Below are 20,161 nucleotides of genomic sequence, written 5' to 3' on the forward strand. Positions count from 1 at the left end.
TTTCATCAAATGTCCCCTTGTTCTTGTGGTAGGAGAAAGGGGGAAGAGAAGCGTGTGATCTACTTTCTCCAAACCAAATGCACAATAGTAGTGTGCGTTCTCTCTTGTAGGTGCTTTACAAACATTATTTAACCCTTCCAGTCTCCCTGCTCTGAGGTAGGAACAATTACACCCAGGTTACGGATGGTTAAATTGAAACTTTAACCATGAGATTAAGTGACTTGTCAAAGATCAATGATAGAGCCAGGAAGAGAAGCAAGGAGTCCGTAGCCCCAGGCCCACAGGCTAACATCTAGACTACACTACACTATTCCCTGTCCCATGCTGAGATTTCTTCTCTGACCTCTGGCTTTCTGTGCTTAGTCTGTGAGTTACTTGGAACAGGGATCACACCTTCCAGTATGTCTGGAAAACACTGAGCATGTTGGGGACTCCGCTGCAAACAAATAATAAATTATAAGATTCAATAATCAACCAAATCTTTTTCACCTGTGATTTTAAAGCAGTGTATGCACTCAGGTCTCCAGAGAAGAAATAGCCCATGTGTTTAACCCATTGTGGAGCTGGTGCCCACTCACCCCCAGGTATTTTTCCCAATCAGTTGTTTAAGTAAACCCAGTCAGACTCTGCTCCTCTCCCCTTCTTTGTGGGTTGCTGCCTCTGTACCTAGGGCTGAAGGCTGGATAGATGAGGAATTGTATGTCTGAGCGTTCCACATATGAGTGCTGGATGTGTTGATGGGTCATTTGTGAATTCCTTTATTTTGGGCTGGTCTGCGGGGTGGGGGGTTCTTCTTTTCCAAAGCTGTATGTTACATTAAATATTGTGTGTGTGTGTGTGTGTGTGTGTGTGTGTGTCCGGAGGTGACATTCGATACATTTAACAATCTGTCACGCTGGCTTATGACTTTCTTGAGGGGGATGGGCACATAAAGTGACAGAGCTGTGGCTCCAGGTAAATACCATGTAGAAATACAGGCCTTGATTGTGCAATTGGATCTGTGTGAATGGCCCCCTGTGTTTGTGCAGAGCCCTAGTGACACACAATGCAGGGCTCCATCCAAGCCGATCTGACTGCAGAATAGGGGACATAGCAAATTCCGACATTAGCCACAGGCACCTGCATAGAGCAGGAGGGAGGTCACCCACTCTCGCAATTTTATCACAAGTCTCATGATATTTGGTGTTTTTTCCTAAAGTCCCAGCTCCTGGAAGTGTGATTACACGAGAATCTCAATTTACGATTAGGAACAAAAAGGGTAAATGTCTAGGACTCTTTGCCAAGAAAACATAGAACATCTCAGCTCAAAATATTTTTGCCTAAAGATGCGGTTTTGGGTCAGCCGATACTGTTGGTGAATTTGGGTCCAATTTGGTCAATAGTTTTGGCTGGAAAAAAAAAAAAAGGGAAAATTTTCAGAAAAAGTAAAGAAGTTTTGTTCTAGACATTTTGGAAACACGTTTCCACTTTTCATTTGGCAATGTTGCGTTTAGAAATGTAGCTCACTTTCACTGAACGCACCCAAAGGGTGAAACACCTGAAAACCAAACATAATGGTTCCTTCAACCCAAACTGTTTTTTTTTTTGTGTTCTGAATTTTTTGGTTTGAACCCTGACTGCAAAAATCATGGATTCACCCAGCTCTACTCAAAAACCAGAAAGCAAATGAAAAAAGCCCCCACTTTATTTCAATCTCATGGCTTTGGCTCTGACTTCTGATACCGAGACAACTGTGCAGATCTGAGAGCAGGGACAGGGTACAGAGCTTATTCTGATGTTAAGGACAGACATGCATAGAAATGGGGGGTGACACATCCACCCCTTATCTGGGGAGTTACTGACCCCAAAGGGTATGTCAAGGCTGCATTGGGACTCAGGCTTGTGGACTCTGTGTTTCCAACACTGCAGTTGAGTGTCCACACTGCATCCTAAACCTAGGTTTAAAGTTGCTGGACCCAGGTGCTAACACGTTCATATTGTGCTACCCAGACCCTCTGACTGGAGTCTGGGGCTTAAACTGTGTCCGCACTGCAAAATGATAGGGCTTGGACTTGTGTCCCAGGGGGACGCTGGTTCTGACCCACCCTCCCAGCAGCTCCTGAGAGCTTGCTGACCCAAGTCTGACTGATTTGTGTGGGGACAGAAGGGGGGGCCAAACCGGAGTCAGAATCAGGGGGCTTAGTGTGCAGTGGAGACATGTCCAGAGCGGGAGGGGACAGAATGGTGGGGTGGGGCAATTCCTCCCTAGCCGCCCCCCCCTTAACAAACAAATCATTGCCCAGCCCTGCCAAGGGGGGATGAGGAGGGATTTCCTGCTGCTGGGGGGTGCTTGGTGGAATCTTCCCCCCCAAAACACCTCTTTAAAGTCATGGGGGGGGAGGGTAAAAGGAATTTCTCTCTCCCCCCCCCGTGCCGCAGGCTGGCTCATGGGATCCCCACCGGGGCTGCCGCTGCCCCCCACGTGGGGGCGAATCTCCCCACACTTGCCGCGGGGGAGCCCGCGGGCTGGGCCGGCCCGGCGGGGGAGGAGGCTGGCCGCCGGGCGGATCACCTGGAGCGGAGGGTGGGGCTCCAGCCGGGGCGGCTCGCACAGGCGGGCGGGGAGCGCCGGGCTGCCCCGGGTGTCCGCAGGCGGAGCGGGGCGCTAGGGCTGCGGGCGAGTCCCGGGCACGGGCAGGTAAGTGCGTCCTAGTCCCGCTGCCAGCCGGCGCGGACCCCGTACGCCGGCCAGGATCGGGGCCGTGCGCCCCCTTCGCCGCCCGTCCTTATGGGACCTGGAGCCGAGCCTCCGACCCGCCCCGCGGCTCCGAGCCTGGCCTCGCCGCTGGGCTCCCCGCTCTGCGCCCCGGGACAAGGGCCTGAGCCAGGGGGTGGGGGGACCTGCAACGCCCATTGCAAGCGGGGACACACGTGGGGGTCCCCTGCTGTCCCCCAGGGCCAGTCGTGGGGTGCTTGCCCTTTGGGCGCTGACCAGACTTTCCCCCTGTAGCTCCGGGCTGTGGGGCTCCTGTTATAGCCCCCTTGGTCCCACCGTAATAGAGAGACACCCATAGGTGCTGGAAGGAGGGGGGCTGCCGCACCCCCTGGCTTGAAGTGGTTTCCATGATAGACAAGGTTTCCAGTTTGGTTCAGTGGCTCTCAGCACCATTCCCCACCCCACTATACAAACAGTTCCAGCCCCCCAGGAGACAAGGGGGCGGGGAATCTCTGTTATTGGAGGGGGACCCACTGCTGTAGGTTTGGAGCTCGGGCAGAGCTCTTCCTGGAGATCCTCAGCTCCCTGGGAGCCCCAAAGCTTGTCTCTTGCCCCAGGAGAGGTTGGGTCAATAAAAGAGATCCCCCCCCCCCCTTCCCTGCATCTCTGTGAGAGAGAAGGAGGAGGTGGTGGGAATGGGGAATCCAGTCCTTTGCTCTCTCCTGGCTCGGGAAGGAGGCAGCCCCCCCCTGAATTAAGCTGCACTTTGCTAGGTGTAGCCCAGCATTTACAGTCTGAGAAGCTGGGCTGGGGTGAAATCCCTTGAAGGGGATGCTTGTGTGGAGGCTTCCCAATGCCCCTCACTGCTGCAGTGCTCTTTGGGGGATGTGTCTCTGTTGTGTCTGGCCAGGATGGGGGGGGGGGGTGAAGCGCCGCAGAAGTGGGGAAAGTTGCCCCAACCTTCCTTTCCTGTGGCGGTTTAACCTTTTAACAAGAGGTTCCCACTCCCAGGTATCAGTGCTGAGAGCAGAAGCTGGCTGATGCCAAATACAGACAGCACGGAAGGGAGGCCAGTGGGCTTTCGTAGACTTGTTGGAAAGGCTTTTGTTGGTTCTAAAAGTGGATTGTGACATGTAATAAAATAGTCTAGATGTACCAGTATGCATCCAATGAAGTGAGCTGTAGCTCACGAAAGCTTATGCTCAAATAAATTGGTTAGTCTCTAAGGTGCCACAAGTCCTCCTTTTCTTCCTATGCGCAGTGTAACCAATCTCCTCTTTTGTGTGGCAAACATACAGACCTCTGGTATTCTCCATCAGGTCCTTTCCAGAGCATTCTTGGGCTTCATCCGATAGCAGGTTTAAAACCTTAAACAAGAGGTGTGCAACCATTGTTGGCCTCCAGAGTCCAAAAGCCATTGCACTCGCTTTCCCCGTTTGGTTGCATCGACCCACTGCAATCGCTGTAGATTAACTTGCTCTTTGTACAGTGATTGCTTATTGGAATAAGGCAAAACAAAAGTCTTCGGGGATCCAGAATACTGTAGACATTGTTTGTGGTATTATTATGTGGTTAGATTACATGAGGGCCTAGGACCGGATTCTGCAAAGATTTACATAGGTGCTTTACCACAGACGTGTGAGCAGTCCCATCAATTCCAATCCGGTTACTAGCATGTGTAAAGTGAAGGATGTGTAAGCATCTTTTTAAGGTAGAAGCCCCTGAGAAGTTTCCACTAGTTTATTTTTCCATCATTAGTACAGTGGTTAGTTGCAAGATTAGAGGTTTTATAAGGCTGTTACAGAATTAACCTTTCTGCTTTGTACACTGTCAGTCACATTCTGCTACCGGTTATATGGCTGCAATCATTTCATATGAGTTACTTTGGATTCACACCTGTGTGAGCAGAATTTAGACCTGTTTATATTGCTATATACTGAGCTTGTTATATACAGCCATAAACAGGAAGGAAATACGATACTGATGTGACATTTTGTTTTGCTGCCAAGCTAGCCCATTAGCAGCGACTTGTTTCTTTAATTTAAAAACCATTAAGGCATAACATTCGAAACAATCCAGGGCAATTACCTCATCCCTGGGGAGAAGTCTGGAATGCCTACTTGCAAGAACAAAATCTTTCACTAACAATTTTCCTCCTTCATCTCTGTGGATGTAACTGAGCCTGTTGTCTTTATTGTGCGGCGGGCGAGCAAATCGGAAGGTGTTTCCTTAAGGTTGGCCGAGTTATGTGTTCAAGCCCTGCGATTCTGTGCTGGCAGATTAGTACTTAATGTGGGGTGAAACCGAAGGCTTGGAACATGTCATTGTTCGCCTAATGTCTAGGTGTTGCTGTAGCCGGTCAGCACAAAAAGGATGGATGTGAATTCCATTATTGCTGGGAACATGATGAGGTTGCTGACAGGTTCGAAACGTGGGATTTCTAGATTTTCAAGGTGTCATAAATATAAAGGGAAGGGTAAACCCCTTTGAAATCCCTCCTGGCCAGGGGAAAGCTCCTCTCACCTGTAAAGGGTTAAGAAGCTAAAGGTAACCTCGCTGGCACCTGACCAAAATGACCAATGAGGAGACAAGATACTTTCAAAAGCTGGGAGGAGGGAGAGAAACAAAGGGTCTGTGTGTCTGTTTATAGTCTGTCGTTGTCGGGGATAGACCAGGAATGGAGTCTTAGAACTTTTAGTAAGTAATCTAGCTAGGTACGTGTTAGATTATGATTTCTTTAAATGGCTGAGAAAAGAATTGTGCTGAATAGAATAACTATTTCTGTCTGTGTATCTTTTTTGTAACTTAAGGTTTTGCCTAGAGGGGTTCTCTATGTTTTTGAATCTAATTACCCTGTAAGATATCTACCATCCTGATTTTACAGGGGGGATTTCTTTATTTCTATTTACCTCTATTTTTATTAAAAGTCTTCTTGTAAGAAAACTGAATGCTTTTTCATTGTTCTCAGATCCAAGGGTTTGGGTCTGTGGTCACCTATGCAAATTGGTGAGGCTTTTTATCCAACATTTCCCAGGAAAGGGGGGGTGCAAGTGTTGGGAGGATTGTTCATTGTTCTTAAGATCCAAGGGTCTGGGTCTGTAGTCACCTAGGCAAATTGGTGAGGCTTTTTACCAAACCTTGTCCAGGAAGTGGGGTGCAAGGTTTTGGGAAGTATTTTGGGGGGAAAGACGCGTTCAAACAGCTCTTCCCCAGTAACCAGTATTTGTTTGGTAGTGGTAGCGGCCAATCCAAGGACGACGGGTGGAATATTTTGTACCTTGGGGAAGTTTTGACCTAAGCTGGTAAAGATAAGCTTAGGAGGTTTTTCATGCAGGTCCCCACATCTGTACCCTAGAGTTCAGAGTGGGGGAGGAACCTTGACACAAGGTAATTGAGACGCTTAGTGCTCTGGGAAGTCACTTAAAAAGAAAAAAAAAAGACTGCAGGTTTTCTGTGCAGAAAATGTCATGAATCCAGTACTGTAGAACCCCAGAGTTACTAACACCTCAGGCATGGAGGTTCTTTGTAACTCTGAAATGTTCGTAATTCTAAACAAAGCATTGTGGCGGTTCTTTCAAAAGTTTACAACAGAACATTGATTTAATACAGCTTTGAAACTTCACTATGCAGAAGAAAAATGCTGCTTTTAGCCATCTTAATTTAAATGAAACAAGCACAGAGACAAATTCCTTACCTTGTCAAATCTTTTTTTAAACTTTCCCTTTAATTTTTAGTCGTTTGTTTCACACAGTCCTGTTCTGTGTTTGTTTATAGTTTGGTCTCTGCTGCTGCCTGATTGCGTACTTCCAGTTCCAAATGAGGTGTGTGGTTGACCGGTGAATTCGTAACTCTGAGGTTTTGCTGTAGATGGAGCATTCGGAAGAATTGTGGTCAAGTGGCTGGCGCCCAGAAGTAGTAAACAGGATGATTGACTAGCTGTGTGGGCTCGTCATATAACCTGCCTCTCTAAAATGGGTATAGTGCTATAATATTCCCAGGGGATGTGAGGCTTAAAGAATTAACATTTGCAAAGTGCTATCAGAATCTCAGAGAAAGGGTGGCAGATGGAAGCGCAGTGTATCAAGTACATGCTCATACAAAGTGTACCCTGAATAGTTTAGCGGGTTTCATGGGTTCATATGTGCGGTAGTTAGAGAAATCTTGTGACAAGTTTCATCCAGTTGTTTGGAAAGAGAAAGGAGTTGCCAGAGTTCTGTATCACAGAGAAAGTGGCTTTTCTCTTTTAGTATCCAGTGAAAACTCTGCGGAGGGAAGGAAAAGTGGAGTGAAGTGCATAGGAATTCTTGCTCTGCTGAATCCCAGACTAGTGCTGGGTGCTTCTGATTGTTAGAGAAATAGAGCAACTCAGTGGACTAGCAAGGGTGAGTCGAAGGTGCCTGAGCAAATATTGCATGGCTGATAAGCACATATCAGCTCGTGAATTTTGCAGAAAAGTGGGACCTCTAAGCACAAAGGCCTAGTGAAATGCACAATCAGGGAGGTGGGGCTGTAGGATCTGCTGCTGTGGTTTAAAGTGCTCTGACAGCAAAGGCTTCTGGGAGTTCACGCTTTAGGAAAAAGTGGGCTGGTTTCCTAGCTTTATAGACTGAGGGGTCTGTCTGTTCATCAGTGCATGCAAATTACCTGTATTTAATGCCCATAAGTGCTAGAAGGAGTTACAGCACATGCGCACTCCCCTGCATAGTTGGGTGAGAACAAGCCTCCTGGAGCTGTCGCTTTCATGCAGCGTGTCTTGGGCTGTGTCTACACTATGCAGCTTTTAGCGACATGGTTGTGCCGCTTCAGCCTTGCTGCTAAAAGGTGCGCAGTGTAGCTGCTGTTTGCCGGCAGGAGAGCAGCTTCCACCCCGAAGGAGTGGCAGCAGCTTTCTTGGCAGGAGAGCGCTCCCGCTGAGAAAGGGCGGTTCACACTGGTGCTTTTCACTGGTAAAACTTTTGTCGTTCGGGGGGGTGGGGTGAGGTGTTTTTTTGTAACGCTCACAAAGTTCCAGTGTAGACGACGCCTTTGAAGTGTCACTTGAGACATGAGGATTGCAGAGGCTGTTGCAAAAAAAAAAAAAAATCCAGCATATAAAAAAAGCATGGAGCTTGTCTGTAGACCCTGCAAACTGAACCGGTGGGATTCAGGCTAGTTTCCAGTGGACAAGGGTGCATCTCTCTCACACCATCACCACTGGTGTTAATTGGTCCCCTTGATAGTTGTCTAAACAAAGGCACTAAGAACTGAGTGGGCCATGGAGGCTGAATTGCCTTTAGTCCTTAGAAGTGTCCTTAATGGGGCATGTTGGTAGGACACGTGAAGGTGGCTTGTCCTGCCTGTGCTGTACCTGTTCTGCAGACAGAGGATGCTCTGGCATCCTTCACCGGCACTAGCATTCATCTGGCCCTACGCAGGGGCTTAGAGTAGATAGAAGAGGGAGAAATAGCTCCACTGCAGACTGTAGTGACCTGCAGGAGGACCTGATTTCTGAGGCTCCAATCCTGCCAACACTGAGTGAAGCACCTTCAAACTCGATGTGTGGGAATCAAGTTACACTGTCCTTAGGTGAGGTCAGAACCAGGGCCTCTCACTGGGAACTAACTAGCAGAAATCTGAAATTCTTAAAGGACAGGACATCCGAATCTATGTGTCTTGCTTTGCAGCTGAGAGATTAAAGTAGAGCTATTTTGCCTCTTAAAATTGTCCACCCATCAGTGCCCTGCTGTAGGTATCTTAAGTTGATCAGAAAGCGTAAGTGACACTTCCAAAAAAGAAAATATGGAGACAAAAATTTGCAGGGCTTTGGAGCTGTGCTCCGGCTCCGCTCCAGCTCCAGGCAAAAACCTGCAGCTCCCCTGTTCTGGAGCTGCTCCGCACTCCAGCTCCGGGGTCTGCTCCAAAGGCCTGAAAATTTGTACGGGTTCCTCCAACAACAGAGAGTGTTTTGGTTTGTACCAAACTGCTCCCATCTGTCTGCAGGAAGTGAAAGTGCTGTTTACTAGCACCTGGCTCTCTGATGCCATAAGCAACCATGGGAGGGGATGCCCACCATGCTAGGGTGCTAAAGGAACCTGCAGATGGTGCACTGAGAGAGGGCAGCTGGACATGAGTGGTCACTGGGAGAAACAGCCTCAAGCCAGAAACTGCTTCATTTCACTTTGTACAGCTGAGCAAATCCCAGAGACAGCGAACAGTGTGCAAAGCCCTGGCATATGCCCAGGCCGACAGTCCTTGCTCTTGGGGAATGAACTCCAATGTGCTGTGTTCTCACGAACCTTGTGCCTGTCTGGGGTCAAAATTCCTGCAGAGAGGGTGTGTGAGTTCCTCCCTGCCCGGTTTGCATTGGATTTGGCCTGGATCAGCTTATTAACTTTGACCTTGCTTATTGTTAGTCATGTGAGCTGCCGCTGTGGGAGAGGCAATACATGAGAGATGAAGAGAGACCACACAGACTGAAGTCAGAGGAGATGGGCAAGGGAAAAACTGGATGTACCAATCCTCTAGTTCCCCATAGACACAGCTCATTGCTGCCTCGCAGAAGGGACTGTGAGGGCAAAGCCATGAGACTATGGTGATGGGAAGCCACAAAAGTAACCTAGCTAGGTAAAGGCACCTGTCGATGGACAGGGATGGTGTCCCTAGCCTCTGTTTGCCAGAAGCTGGGAATGGGCGACAGGGGATGGATCGCTTGATGATTCCCTGTTCCGTTCATTCCCTCTGGGGCACCTGGCTTTGGCCACTGTCAGAGGACAGGAGACTGGGCTGGATGCACCCCCCCCCCACGTCGGCAGGTTCGGGTTTCATACAGATCGAGAACTCTGTCTGTCTGTCCATGCCAGGGATGTTACTTCTGGCTGAGACCTCCTGCCGGTCTGACTAGACCTGCTTAGCAAACAGCGACCATAGTCACATCCCCGACCTGCTAAAAAATGCACTGAAATCTGCCTCCCCAGCCAAGGATCTCATCTAACAGGGGGATGAAGCTCTGGAATAGTCTGCCCTTCCTGAAGACCTGGGCTGGCCCCGGGGCATGGCGTTAGGATATGTCTGTGCTGCAGTAAAACACCCACAGCCGGCCAGTGTCCGCTGACTGGGGCTCGAGCTACGGGACTATACAATTGCAGTGTAGACGTCCAGGTTTGGACTGGAGCCCGGGCTCTAGTCATGAGTTTAATGTTTCTAGCTTGAGCTACTGCATGTAAATTGCTCAGGGATTCTTACGATTCGTTCTCATCTCTTCAGTTAAAACCACCCCGGTTCTGATTCTGCCCCCAACTATTTCCTCGTCATGTCTGGGAGCGACTAGCGATCCCTGACTAGTGCGTAAGGTGTTTTTGTTCTGCTTGTTTGTGCTGTTTCAAGTGCCAAGCCCTCTTCCTTTCATCTGAGATTATTGCAGGTGGGGACAATGGTCCTGCCTCTCTCAACCTGAGCCCCGTGCGCCTGGTCCGAGAGGATTCTGCCTCTGTTTACAGCAGGAGAGAAGAGCTGTTTTATCAATAGCACGGAGCCAGAAATGCCCTTTCAAAAACAGGCCCTCAAGAACCCGCGGGCAGAGCCACAGCACCCCATGGGATGTGTCTGAGGGCAGAACTGACCTGGGTCTAGGCAGCTTGCTGTTCTCTCTCTCTCCCTCTCTCAGCGCATCAGACAGTCAAAAGAGGCCTCCGACTCCCCTTCAGTTTTGCCCCAGGCTTGCCCCCCACTCGCTCCACTTCTGGAGGAGGAAGGATGGTCTGGTGAATGAACTGCAGGGCTGCGAGTCAGGAGAGGTGGCCTCTGTTCCCAGCTTTGCTAGCGACTTCCTGCCTTGGGCATGTCCCTTCACCTCTCTGGGCCTCTGTTCCCCCATCTGTGAAATGGGGGAGGACGACACACACTGCAGTGGTCAGAGTAAAGCAGAGATGCTTGTGCCAGTTAAACTGGGTGGGCAAAGCTTTCGGAAGCCGTGAACTCTGTTGCCACCGCTCAGCAAATGGCGCGCCCCAGGTAGGTACAGCGCTTACGTCAATCAATCCTGCAAAATCAGTACCGCATGCGGCATGGAATCCCAGCTCTGCATGCATGTCGTGCTGGAGTCGAAACCCAAGCTGCTCTAAGCTTCACGTTGGAACAAGCAGCCTCCAGCAACGTTCAGCAGACCCTGGCTCACCCTCAGTGGGTGCAAGGGGGCAGGATCCACCCGGTTCCATGCTGGAGCTACTGCAGAGGAGAGGATTAAATAACTAGAGTCGCTCAGAAAGGCCCCAGTCATGGATCAGAGACCAGTGTGCAAGGTGCTGTATGCTGTTGAAGGTGCCATCTTTTGCATGGGACATAAAATTAGGTCCTTGCAGCCACAGTGTCAGGGCAACTGCACCGGTATTCCCCCTCCAGGATCCACGAAAGGCCCCCATTTTAGGTTTCTGGATCCCAGCTGTCACCTCTCTTGGGCAGAGAGCCCTGTCTCATTCCCCTCTGACCAGGGGTTTTAAGGCTGCCCAGCTCCCTGCCTTACACTGTGATATACCCAGCAAGCCAGACTGCCTAAAAGGCCAGGGTCTGTTTTGCTTTCTCTCTGAAGGCTATGCCCAGTATGTTGCCAGCAACTGCAAGTTACGATCCAGCTGCTTCTAAGCAAGCACATTTATTCTTAAGGTTTCAATGCAGAGAACATGTATTCAAACAATAAAAGTTCCTACAAACCTGCTCAGTGTCCACCCCAAACTCCAGCCTAGGGTTCTGGTAGGTTTTAGTCCTTCAAAAACCCACAACTGGCTTTTCCCCGGGGCTACAAGTTCATCTATCTTAGATCCAGAACCAGAACAAAGGCCAGGCAGATTGGCTGTTTCTTTATACAGCTCAGGCCTTTAATCTTGGCTTTCTGAAACAGGTAATCAGCAGATAGTGAGCCTCTCCTAAGGGCATAGCTTCAAAAGGCTGGGTTTTTGCACATCCAGAGTTGGGGAATTTGCATTAACTCCTCCCTACGGATTCCCCAGGAAATCCACTTATCCCTAGAGTCCATATTTGACTGGCACGTTTTCAATATAATCTTTTGAACTGCTAGGTTTTATATCTGCCACATCTCCCCCCTAGAGAGGTTACGTACATTCCCAGCCCACAATAACACATACACTTAATACAATAAGTTCTGTCAAGGATATTGCAGGAAATTGCCCTATCCGTTACACACGTCACCTGTCATTAAAGATCCTTTAGTACAATCCTTTTGCAAAGGGGACTTTGGTAGTATTAGCCCAAAGACCTAGCCAAATTCCAGTGTGGATGATTGCATTGTACCATTCCAGATTTTTTCTCTCCCCCCCCGCCCCGCCCCCGTTTCAAGTAGGTGTGGCATCCTCCTTCACTTCCTGTCCTAAAGTACTTTTATGTAGGGTCACTGTGCACTGTTAGATAGGTGCTGTGTTCCCAAAATTGGCTGCATTTCAGTTTTGGACAACATGATTCGTTGGATAACGTGTACAGATAGTTTGTAAAGCTAGAAACTAGTGCATGGAACCTGTCACTATCTAAGAGGTGGCAGTTGAAATGAAAGCCTATATAGTTAAGATTGTAAGTTCTTTCATGTAAGTTGTTATAACGCAAATATAACTTAGAGACAAGATACTGGTCATGGAGGTGTGACTGAATGAAACAGGATACTACGAGATGATTTTTTGCCTCTGTCTTCACTAACAAGGTCAGCTCCCAGACTGCTGCGCTGGGCATCACAAAATGGGGAAGAGATGGCCAGCCCTCTGCGGAGAGAGAGGTGGTTAGGGACTATTTAGAAAAGCTGGACGTGCACAAGTCCATGGGGCCGGACGAGTTGCATCCGAGAGTGCTGAAGGAGTTGGCGGATGTGATTGCAGAGCCATTGGCCATTATCTTTGAAAACTCATGGCAAACCGGGGAAGTCCCGGATGACTGGAAAAAGGCTAATGTAGTGCCAATCTTTAAAAAAGGGAAGAAGGAGGATCCTGGGAACTACAGGCTAGTCAGCCTCACCTCAGTTCCTGGAAAAATCATGGAGCAGGTCCTCAAAGAATCAATCCTGAAGCACTTGCATGAGAGGAAGGTGATCAGGAACAGCCAGCATGGATTCACCAAGGGAAGGTCATGCCTGACTAATCTAATCGCCTTTTATGATGAGATTACTGGTTCTGTGGATGAAGGGAAAGCAGTGGATGTATTGTTTCTTAACTTTAGCAAAGCTTTTGACACGGTCTCCCACAGTATTCTTGTCAGCAAGTTAAGGAAGTATGGGCTGGATGAATGCACTATAAAGTGGGTAGAAAGCTGGCTAGATTGTCGGGCTCAACGGGTAGTGATCAATGGCTCCATGTCTAGTTGGCAGCCGGTATCAAGTGGAGTGCCCCAAGGGTCGGTCCTGGGGCCGGTTTTGTTCAATATCTTCATAAATGATCTGGAGGATGGTGTGGATTGCACTCTCAGCAAATTTGCGGATGATACTAAACTGGGAGGAGTGGTAGATACGCTGGAGGGGAGGGATAGGATACAGAAGGACCTAGACAAATTGGAGGATTGGGCCAAAAGAAATCTGATGAGGTTCAATAAGGATAAGTGCAGGGTCCTGCACTTAGGATGGAAGAATCCAATGCACCGCTACAGACTAGGGACCAAATGGCTAGGCAGCAGTTCTGCGGAAAAGGACCTAGGGGTGACAGTGGACGAGAAGCTGGATATGAGTCAGCAGTGTGCCCTTGTTGCCAAGAAGGCCAATGGCATTTTGGGATGTATAAGTAGGGGCATAGCGAGCAGATCGAGGGACGTGATCGTTCCCCTCTATTCGACATTGGTGAGGCCTCATCTGGAGTACTGTGTCCAGTTTTGGGCCCCACACTACAAGAAGGATGTGGATAAATTGGAGAGAGTCCAGCAAAGGGCAACAAAAATGATTAGGGGTCTAGAACACATGACTTATGAGGAGAGGCTGAGGGAACTGGGATTGTTTAGCCTGCAGAAGAGAAGAATGAGGGGGGATTTGATAGCTGCTTTCAACTACCTGAAAGGGGGTTCCAAAGAGGATGGCTCTAGACTGTTCTCAATGGTAGCAGATGACAGAACGAGGAGTAATGGTCTCAAGTTGCAGTGGGGGAGGTTTAGATTGGATATTAGGAAAAACTTTTTCACTATGAGGGTGGTGAAACACTGGAATGCGTTACCTAGGGAGGTGGTAGAATCTCCTTCCTTAGAGGTTTTTAAGGTCAGGCTTGACAAAGCCCTGGCTGGGATGATTTAACTGGGAATTGGTCCTGCTTCGAGCAGGGGGTTGGACTAGATGACCTTCAGGGGTCCCTTTCAACCCTGATATTCTATGATTCTATGATTATTTGGGTTATGGTCGCACCCACACTATGGGCTTGTCTACACTTACCGGGGGATCGATGTGCGGCGATCGATACATTGGCAGTCTAGTGAAGACCTGCTAAATCAACAGCAGATCGCTCTCCTGTCGACTTCTGTACGCCACCGGATCGAGAAGAGTAAGGGGAGTTGACTGTAGAGCGTCTCCCATCGACGTTGCGTAGTGTGGACCCCGTGGTAAGTAGATCTAAGCTACGTCAATTTGAGTTACGCTATTCACTTAACTCAAATTGCGTGGCTTAGATCGACTTTTCCCTTTAGTGTAGACAAGGCCTATGTATACGACACATGCCTGTCCACACAAGTTCCCAGGAATTCCTACCATGCCTTTGGAGTTGCTGGTTTTGTCTCTGACCTTGCAAACGCTTAACACATTTGACAGGCTTCAGAATAGCAGCCATGTTAGTCTGTATCCGCAAAAAGAAAAGGAGGACTTGTGGCACCTTAGAGACTAACAAATTTATTTGAGCATAAGCTTTCGTGAGCTACAGCTCACTTCATCGGATGCATACTGTGGAAAATACACAGAACAAGAAACAATGGCTGTTATCATACACACTGTAACAGAGTGATCAGGTAAGATGAGCTATTACCAGCAGGAGAGCGAGAGGGTGGGAGGGAACCCTTTGTAGTGATAATCAAGGTGGGCCATTTCCAGCAGTTGACAAGAACATCTGAGGAACAGTGTGTGCGTGTGGGGGGGAATAAACATGGGGAAATAGTTTTACTTTGTGTAATGACCCATCCACTCCCAGTCTTTATTCAAGCCTAAGTTAATTGTATCCAGTTTTCAAATTAATTCCAATTCAGCAGTCTCTCGTTGGAGTCTGTTTTTGAAGTTTTTTTGTTGAAGAATTGCAACTTTTAGGTCTGTAATCGAGTGACCAAAGAGATTGAAGTGTTCTCCAACTGGTTTTTGAATGTTATAATTCTTGACGTCTGATTTGTGTCCATTTATTCTTTTATATAGAGACTGTCCAGTTTGGCCAATGTACATGGCAGAGGGGCATTGCTGGCACATGATGGCATATATCACATTGGTAGATGTGCAGGTGAACGAGCCTCTGATAGTGTGGCTGATGTGATTAGGCCCTATGATGAATAGATATGTGGACACAGTTGGCAACGGGCTTTGTTGCAAGGATAGGTTCCTGGGTTAGTGGTTCTGTTGTGTGATGTGTGGTTGCTGGTGAGTATTTGCTTCAGGTTGGGGGGCTATCTGTAAGCAAGGACTGGCCTGTCTCCCAAGATCTGTGAGAGTGATGGGTCGTCCTTCTGGATAGGTTGTAGATCCTTGATGATGCATTGGAGAGGTTTTAGTTGGGGGCTGAAGGTGATGGCTAGTGGCGTTCTGTTATTTCTTTGTTGGGCCTGTCTTGTCGTAGGTAACTTCTGGGTACTCTTTTGTCTCTGTCAGTCTGTTTCTTCACTTCAGCAGGTGGGTATTGTAGTTGTAAGAATGCTTGATAGAGTGAGCTGTAGCTCACAAAAGCTTATGCTCAAATAAATTTGTTAGTCTCTAAGGTGCCACGAGTCCTCCTTTTCTTTTAACACATTTGGAGTCTCTCCATTGCCTTCCATGGGCTTTGGATCAGGCCCAAGTGATTGAGTGATTCCACTGAAGTCAGTGGGACAGCTCCCAAGCTCAAAGTTAAGCATGTGCCTAAGTTTTTGCAGGATTGGAGCCTTGATTCACAAAATTTGTGGTAACAGGTAGTGGAAGTAAAACTTTGGCTCGTTTTTTATTAACGACAGAGCCCCCGCTGCCACGTCCCAATCTGATCTTTGCTGACTAGGCCCCCTGCATTTCATAGATCTGCTCACTCATAAAGATGATGGGAATTAAATCAAACTTCTGGTTGCTGAATTAACTATTGAAGGAGCTCCTCTGAGCTCCAGGAGCGATATGAAGGAAGTCAAAGAGATTCTTATGTTTGCGCAGCCAGAAAATCCAGTGCCCTGAATAAAGTTTAGAAAAAAAATATTTATCTAGGTTACCAAGAAAAATCACCTCCCGGCCTTCTGCAAGCGTCTCTAACACGTCTCCTGACGCCGCCGTGAACACACACCCTTCCTCCAGCACGGCAGGAATGAAAACAGACAAAAAGCGTTTCTCATGCAGGGGCTTTTGAGCTGAGGCCAACAGACTGGATCGAAGCTCTGGGGCTGCTCAGCTTTAGATCCAAATCCACACATCGTGCCTGGTCCTAGCTCTGATGGAAACACACAGGGCTGATTTTTCTGTGGGGACTTGTTACTATGAACAACAGGCTCACAATAATCTGTCTCGGAGCAAGAACATTGTCCGTGAAAAGTGAATTCACACGCTCAGCGAGAAATCCCTTGGCTCTTTCATTTGGCACAAGGAAGAAACTTCAAGCCATACGTCTGTATTCTCTCCTCTTTAGAGACCAAAGCCTGAAGTCAATGGCACTGACGTCCTCACCACGGAGGAGGCCTGCCTCGCACATCGAGGATCCCACTGTGGGAGCATGATCTGGTGGGTAGAGGAAGACCTAGAGTCAGGACATCTGGGTTCTAGGCCACCACCTTGTTGAATAGCCATCAGCAAGTGACTTAGGCTCTCCACCCTCCCCACTGTGTGAAATCGGGGGATAGTTGTCTACATCTCAGTGGGGCTTAATTAAAGCATTTTGAGAACCTCTGATGAAGTTACTATTCGTATAAAATTGCTGACGTGCTGGGAGTGGTTGTGTGTGCAATCTGTACATCGTTTCCCTTAGAACTTGAACTCCTTCCTTTGGGGGCACCTACGCTGGAGCTGGAAAGTGTCAACTCCAGCTCAAGGAGACGTTGCAGGGCTTCCTTTGATTGAGCTGGTATGCGAAAAATAAATGTAGCCACGGCAGCGTAAGGGGTGGGAGGAGCTAGCCACCCCAGGTACCATCCTGTTCAAGACACTAGGTTTGTACTTGGGTGGCTAGCCCCTCCTTCCTCTGAGGCTGCCACGGCTACATTTCATTTTTAGCATGCTAGCGAGGTACCGTGGGAAATTATACCACCTGCTCTGTGCAGATTAGGGTCGCCAGTTTTGATTGGATGTATTCTTCGAGGTTTCGTCCCATGGCATCACCTTTAATTAAAGACTAGCTGGATTCTCCAGGATAACCCTACTGTAGATGTTCCCTCCATGTTCTGGGGAGAGCAAAGAACCCTTTTGCTATAAAAAGGCTAAATTCTCTGTTGCATTTCCCCCTATGATTCGGATAAGGCTTTTTACATTAGAAACTACCTAAGTCTCATTTGCCAAGTCTGAATTGCTGTTGATGGGTGCTTGGTGTAATGCTTCTCATGTGTCCAGTCATAATTTAAAAATGTACAGTGCGGGTGGACAAGCGAGGCACTGTTGTAAAGGGGCCTTTTAATTAAAAAGTGTTGACAATAAAGGAAACCCTCTAACATTCCTTTCAGGAATACACTGTATAATTGTTCCCAGGTCTCTGCTGATGTCTGATCCATCATTCAGGCATTCCATGTAAATGGGCAGTTTTGTTTAAAAAGCAGTTTGGGGTAGATTCAGGGATCTAGGTATTTTTTTAAAAAGGAATCATTTTTAGGCTGAAACAATGAAGTAACTCAACCTTCTGGCAATGCCACCCTTCGAGCACACCGTTTCTGGTCAATGTTTACTGCCCTGTCTTACTGTATCGCCATAAGGTTGCCAAACATACATTGAGCTGTTGAGCTGCGTAGATTTTCTTCTTTGGATGCTGCCTTGGCTTTAACTTTCACTGGGAGTTTAGGTTAGGGTCCCCTCCCCAATCATCTTTGAGCACGAAGCATTTGAGCTCAGCCTCAATGGACACCTTGAACAGTTGATCTCGGCAGTGGAAGTCTCACTTTGGCCCAGCAGGAATATTTATTTGAGCGGTGTGAACTTTGTAGGGTGATCTCGAACTCAGGAGATCTGGGTTCAGTTTCCAGCCAGGGGTCAGCACCACCACGTTGCGCGACGGACACTTGACAAAATTACCGGACTTAGTGACGGGCATTGGTGGGGGGGTTATGTAATTCAGTCATTCAAGCCATAAAATAGTGCACATCATTTTCCAGTCACCTAGTTAGCTAGCTAATGATAATAATAATAAATTCAACTCACTTCAGTGTTTTTTAATGTACCTCGCTGCCTCAGCTAGTATAGGGAGACCTCCCAAAGGTTGCATGAGGCTAAATTCGTTGTTTATGATGAACTCAAATACTATGTTACTGAGTTCCGTACAAGTACCGAGGGAGATGTTTGGAAAGAGAATGAAGCCCTGATCCTGCAAGGTGCTGAGCAGCTGCTCTGAGCTTCTGAGGGCCCTCAACAGCCATTGACTGCAGTGCGAGTTCAAGATACTTAGGACCTTCCAGGACTGGGCTAACTAACTTCAGCTGAAGTTGATGGCACTCAGAAATGTATCCCGTGTGTTGTAAATTGTTGGGTGGATATGTAGGTAGGTAGAGCCATAGATTAAAGCCTGCTATATCTGTGCATGGGTTTGGTTGGCATCAAAGCATCATAGGAAGTAAAAGGTACCCCTGCTGCATTTTATTGGGCTTGCAATTAGTAGAAACAGTTTATACATTTATTAAATATGGAGGAAATGCTTTTGAATTACGACTTCTTTTTTACAGGGTCTACAGAAGATCAAAGTTCTGTGATCTATACACCAGTAGCAGTTCACTAATAAAAACTACGGGCCAGATTGCACCTGGGCCCTGCATGGATGATCAGTTGTGTGTGGGGGAAGGGTACCAGAAATTCTCCTTCCCCACCCTTTGAATCTCTTTTTAGACTTTCATTTTCTTTCCAGATATTTCTTTATGGCCCCCATTACTGCAAATGGCTTATCATCATCCCTGTGTGATGGCTGAGGAATGAAGGCCTCGCCCAAGGTCACACAGGAAATCAGAGGCAGAGCCAAGAATAGAAACCTGGTCTCCAAGGGACCACCAAGCACCTTCACCAAAACCATCCTTCCATGATGCAGTTCCTGCTCCGCTTTCGCACGCTCCATGCTCTGCTGACAGTAGGGCCTTGCTGGGCCTCTTTGGGCACAAAAGGGGCTGAGGAGGAGGCAGGGTCTTGGCCTGCCCACAGGTCAGATGCAGGAGGTGAGGAGCGTGGCTGAAGGGATGAGACCATGGGGGTTCTAACCCTGTGTGTCTGGAATTAGGCTCCCATCAGGTTCGGTGCTTCCTGGTGCGCCCGCTGAGATGGCCCTGTTCTACCTAGCCTACCAACATGGGACAGTGGATAATTGTGTAGGGACCCATTTCATTACAGGGACCTGCAGTGCCAACAGCTAGAAAGAACCTCTTTCTTCTTCACCTATTTCTAGCACCCCGGGTGGCTCCCCGTCTCCGCAAGCAGCTCCCCGTCCTTGCTGTTGCTGGCGGAGGTGCAGCCAGGCAGCTCTGCCTCGGTTCCCACCTGTCAAATGGGGATGATGTTTCCATTCTCCCACCCTTTCTGTCTCGTCTATTTAGCTTGTTAACTCAAGGCAGGGACTGTCTCTTACTGTATGTACGTACAGAGCCTGGCGCAATGGGGCCCTGATCTCAGCTGGGCCTTCCAGGTGCTACTATCGTATAGGTTAAGAATAAAGAGCATGTATTCACACAGGGAGGAAGGGGCAGAGTGTGTGGTTCAGTGCTTTAGACAGACGCAGGGAACTGGGAATCCTGCGTTCCAATCCTGGTTGTGACATTGACTCCGTCAATGGCCTTGGGCAAGTCAACTGAGCCCAAGTTTTCAGAAGTGGCCTCTTCTTTTGGATGCATCCTCGTTTTGGGAGCCCAGCTTTAGACAACCTGTGGCCTGATGATTTTTTTTTTTTTTTTAACAGTGAGGTTCCCGTAGATTCCAAGGAGAGTTGAGGGCACTGAGCACCTCTGCAGACTGGGTGCATGATGCCAAACTGGGCCTTTCCCGTGACAACCTCCATCTACCATACATCCTCCTGGGAATTGCCCATCCCAGAATGCAGCTGATTTCTTTGGATCAGGCCCTTTATGCTGTGGATCTGGTGTGAGAGGGAGACTAGAGTGGCTTCCTCGGCAGCACTTCAGTCTCTGTGTCAAAACACCCCT

The 20,161-nt window shown here is 48.3% G+C and overlaps 1 protein-coding gene across 3 annotated transcripts in view; it reads left to right on the forward strand.

The window, feature by feature from the left end:
• The window catches only part of NCMAP (non-compact myelin associated protein), a 50,592-nt gene that overhangs the window by 13,816 nt on the left and 16,615 nt on the right, over positions 1 to 20,161 (forward strand). The window contains exon 1 of one of the 3 annotated variants that reach the window (XM_084609738.1): positions 2,527 to 2,677. The exons of 1 other annotated variant lie outside the window; for it this stretch is intronic. The gene's annotated coding sequence lies outside the window, so the exon portion shown is untranslated. Of the gene's footprint in view, positions 1 to 2,526; positions 2,678 to 5,350; positions 5,393 to 20,161 lie in introns of those variants that run through there. One more of the 3 variants, XM_084609739.1, reaches the window with a different exon arrangement.

This window comes from Lepidochelys olivacea, assembly GCF_965140295.1.
Source record: "Lepidochelys olivacea isolate rLepOli2 genome assembly, chromosome: 19".
In the NCBI taxonomy this organism is placed as follows: domain Eukaryota; kingdom Metazoa; phylum Chordata; order Testudines; family Cheloniidae; genus Lepidochelys; species Lepidochelys olivacea.